Source organism: Panicum virgatum, chromosome 8K (genome assembly GCF_016808335.1).
Source record: "Panicum virgatum strain AP13 chromosome 8K, P.virgatum_v5, whole genome shotgun sequence".
In the NCBI taxonomy this organism is placed as follows: Eukaryota; Viridiplantae; Streptophyta; class Magnoliopsida; order Poales; family Poaceae; genus Panicum; species Panicum virgatum.
The window spans coordinates 21,857,496-21,861,976 of NC_053143.1; the positions used below are offsets into that span (position 1 = coordinate 21,857,496).

The 4,481-nt window shown below is 46.2% G+C and overlaps 1 long non-coding RNA gene across 4 annotated transcripts; it reads right to left on the reverse strand.

Moving 5' to 3' along the window:
• Positions 1–275: 275 nt before the first annotated feature.
• On the reverse strand, positions 276–3,256 carry LOC120644196. 4 transcript variants are annotated; one of them, XR_005663497.1, is made up of 5 exons: positions 2,902–3,256; positions 2,711–2,813; positions 1,670–1,988; positions 899–1,561; positions 276–725 (listed from the first exon to the last, which is right to left on the reverse strand). It is a non-coding gene; the product is annotated as an uncharacterized LOC120644196 (long non-coding RNA). The 4 variants fall into 4 exon arrangements; XR_005663499.1 differs by having other exon boundaries at positions 276–1,561; positions 2,711–2,805; XR_005663498.1 differs by lacking the exon at positions 899–1,561.
• Between the last annotated feature and the right edge of the window lie 1,225 nt (positions 3,257–4,481).

Here is a 4,481-nt window from a genome sequence, read left to right on the forward strand (position 1 = left end):
CACATACTTGCCAGAAGCACGACATCCCATAGTGTGAGATATTCACGCAAAATTAATTCATTGATTTAATGACTCAAGAGTTACAAGTATGTATAAGCACAACTAAGCAAAGTTTTATCTTATTAGATTTATGGAAGAACATGAGAGAAAGATAGGCACAACCTGACGGCTGAAGTAGAGCACTCTTGGCCATTGTCTTAAATCCTCATCACCATATTCGTCAAATCAGTTTCAAAGCAGTAGGATAAGTAGTTCTAAAGAGCAATTAAAAACCATTGGCTATGTTGCTACGGGAGCTAACAAATAAAAATAATAATTCACCACATGGAACTCGACCAACATCAGTGTTGTTGTAATACAATAAAAAGGATAATATATGAAAAACACTAAAAATAATTAGGAGTCCATATTGCCCTAACAGTTTTATTAGGAGTAGAGATGATAGAAGAACAAATAAGAAAGAACTACTACGTTATAGCTCAATTCACTGTCTAACAGGAGCAGTGAATCTTTTAGACTACATATTGCTCATTTATACTCAATGAGATCAATATGCAGCTAGCGCATTAGGAGATTGGAACAGGTAATATAGATATCATTTGACAGAACTCACATGATACATTCTTGACTCTGAAATATGCTTCATCGTGTCTGAACTTTGCTGCGACTTGCCTTTTAATCCTCCAAGCATTTGTATTTCGTTCTGACCAGGCAGCCACACATCACTGCAAAAACATACATGATAGTAAGCCCTCTTTTATCATATGAATTGCATGACTGAAGACACGGGCTAGGCATTTAATCGAACAGCATGGTAGCGAGGGAGACGCATTGAGAAGTCATGTGAAGAGACAGGGCCAGGCCAAACCGCGGATCCAAGCAGGCAGGGGTTGCTAACCAGAGGCCAGTGCGATTCAAGTCCGGATGGATCTCCGGTACACGACACCCACGAAAAGGATCCGTGAGGCGGCTGCAGCTTGCCTGTCCCCTTCGCATGTACCCATCCGTATCCCCGTGCAGTGGAACAGATCCGTTCGCTCCCCTCCAGAGCTAGCCGTCCATTTTTTTACAGTAGCTAATCCCACACCACAGGATAACGGAACCGTCAACTTGTTTTTTCTTTTCTTTTACCACCACAGGATAGCAGAAATTAATGGAGGGGGAAAGCTCCAAATCTTGATAATTAATAGGTCCATGAAGGCTAGACCGTGATCTTTATTCGCAGCAGTTGATGTCCCAAGCTCCTGCATCACCAATTCGAACCCAGCAAGGTTGAATATCATGATGCCTTAATCGATATACCGCCCAGCTCTCTATCCCACCTCAGTGATCTCGGTTCGACGAAGGCGACAAGGAAACCAAAATTGATCTGGATAGCCGGACGGGATGACGGAGTGCGACTCCACAATCTCGTGGCGTGGGATTAGAGACTGTAAAAAAAATCATATTGGCTGAGCTTTGGAGGGGAGCGAGATGGGTTCCAAATGCGCGGGGATACGGATGGGTACACGTCAAGGAGGGTGAGGCCTCTCCTCGAAGAGATGCCTGGCTTGGCCTGTAGCTGCTACCCCGAGGAGCCGGTGGGATGCCCCGTGCAACGATATGCCAAGAAAAAAAAATGAGTCGGCGAAGGAATCGTAGGATAAATTGGGGGAGAGCTGATGCACACCTGTCTCTCTGAAGACCGCGGATCCGGAGGCACACGAGGGGCGATGAGGAACGTCTGCCGATGGCTCAGCGGTGCATCGCAGGTGAGGTCTTGGGAGGCGATTGGCTGAGGCGCAGAGCTTCAATCAGCTGCACGGGGACAGGCCAGGAGGTCATGCTCCAAGGAGAGGGTGGAGGGCAGCGCGAGCAGGACGGGGAGGGCGAGGGCGGCGCAAGCGGGATGATGGAGCGGAGGTGTCGGCGAACGAGACGGGGAGGCAAGGGTGGTGCGAGCGCGGCGGGTCCTCCTCATCAGCGTCTGTGTTTTGATTTTTTTTCCCCTGTAATCAGAAATAGATATGAGATATCTTCAATACTAACAAAGGAACAACCAAATCCTAGTGCAGCCTACAAATTCAGTGTAAATGCAACATTTTTTTAAAGAGGAGATGGTCACTTGCGGTGATCATATCTCTGCAATCAAGGACACTGGGGGATGTCATAAGTCAGCTTTGTGAGTTGCTGGATGGTGAACAATTACAGAGCACGGATCCAACGACTCTTCCTTCTAATCTGTGAGCTCAATGTGGACATGGCAATATGGCATGTTTGGAATAACATAACTCATGGAGGGGGTCAAGACCATACAACATTTATTTATTTCCAGGTCATGTATTGGGAAGAATTGTGTGATGTTACCTATTTGGCACAACGACAGCTACTCTGATACTAAAGGAAATCCAGCCATTCAAGACTCTTTGGTGGTTAAACTGGAAGTTGTATTGTTAGGCAACATAATAGCCATGATTTTAGACATGAGAAAATAATAATTTGCTATATATCTATTTTTTCTTTTAATCGTAATATTAGCATTATACCTTCACCTTCCCTTTCACAATATATTTGATAGGTAGTACCAGGCCAACAAAATCTATATGGGCATCAATAAAACCTGTTGGTCGCTAGAATGTGATCACCAATCAGCCAATGCCTAGTAATAAAACTAACAAGACATTGCTCTAATGTCTACCGCAGCAAGGGTACTATCCAAGGTATTTCGTACCTGACAAAATCACTTCATGAGTCTATCAGCACTGATAATTTGAGCTACAATGCGAGAACACAGCAAATCATCTTGGTACACTTGCTCACAGTTCGCTGCAAAGCTGTCAGAGCTTCTTTTAGGCATTTCAACAAACAGACCTTACGCAGTGGTGATAGGATAACAGCGGGGAATTAACATGGCGCTCTTACCCAGTGAAGTCAGTCACGGTCGCGTTCATCGCAGCAGAGGGAGAGGTTGCCCTGCCGTTATCCCCCATTCCACCTCGTATCCACGAACCGCGATGGGAAGGGGATGGCGTTGTCCCACGCGCCGTCGAACCTGAGGAAGAGGCCGGCGCGCGCGGGACGGCGCAGCGGCGGCGTCGGGGGGAGCGAGACGGGGAGTGCGAGGGCGGCTCGCGCGGGACAGCGGAGCGGAGGCGTCGACGAGCGAGACGGGGAGGGCAAAGGGCGGCGCGCGCGGAATCGGCGCCGGGCGAGCGAGTCGGGGGAGGTGGAACCGCTCGATTCCGGGAAACTGTCGAGGCGGGGGCGCTTGTTTTAGCGTGGGGCAGACTCATGGAGGAGCGGATTCATTTCTTTTTATTAGGTAGTAGGAGACTAGTAGAATGCATGTGTTTGCGTAACAATGTTACAAGAAAATACATACGCTAAATTTTGTTTGCAATATGAATTAAGAATATATTATGCGGACAATAAGCAACGAGATCTTAGTTGTGTTGAAAATCTACAAAATATTCCAAATATCAAAACACCAAGTAGAAACCTAGTTTTATAAAAATTACATTGCTTATTAATGCTGAGAACTGGACAATCAATTATTGCCATAGAAAGACCCAGCCCCAGGCCAATCCCTTTCATGATTACCACTGCAGAAACGCCAATTCATTTGATCATGAATACAAGGGAAGGCAGAACATATGAAGTACAAGTACTGAAACGAGGCACTCAAACCGACCTGCCAATCATGTATGGCACCATCGGAGCAATCTGTAACATTTGGGGGGGGGGATGAGGCATTCTTAATATAATGATGCGCAGTTCTAGAAAAAAAATCGGCTCGACTGATCCCACTGTGACAAATATCCGTTAGCGTAGCAAATGTCCCCAATGTGGACCACCATGTCAATGTTTTCCAGGTCTCTGACGATCTGGTAAGTAGTGTTCACCCTGGTCCACGGCTGGCTGGTTTTTTACTGTAGCTACAGTGAAACGTGAGTGCCAACTGTCGCTGCAACAGTCTCCAGCCCAGTCTCTTCCGACCAGCCGAACGCAGGCGTTAAGTGATCCTGGTTGGAAGTTGTTGAACTCGCTGGAACCATCTGCTTCCACCTGAAGAAATGTCAGAAGAAGATTCTAAACTTGCAAATGAAAATACCAAATTGTTATCTATGTGAAATAGGATAGAAATCAGAAAAAGAAGGAAAAAACCTTTCCAAATATGACAACTCGTTGCAAAGAATCTTGTCCAGGGCAAGGCGATGCCTTGTATGAAACGAATCGGGTTCCCGAAAGGGCAACCCGACTCCCTGTATCGTCGTGATAGTCCCTGTATCAGTCGCTATCACATACAGAACTCATTTCAGACAGAAATCACAGTCATACCAGCGATTACAGAACATTCATGGGTTTAACTTATTACAGCATTCGGGATAATAGTAATAATCTCCGAGTACAAGCCCGATGGGCTAAATGAAGTGCAAACAGAAAGCGTAACGGTAACTAGGTCTTCATGCTGGTCCTCCTCCGGGAATCCTCTACTCCATTGG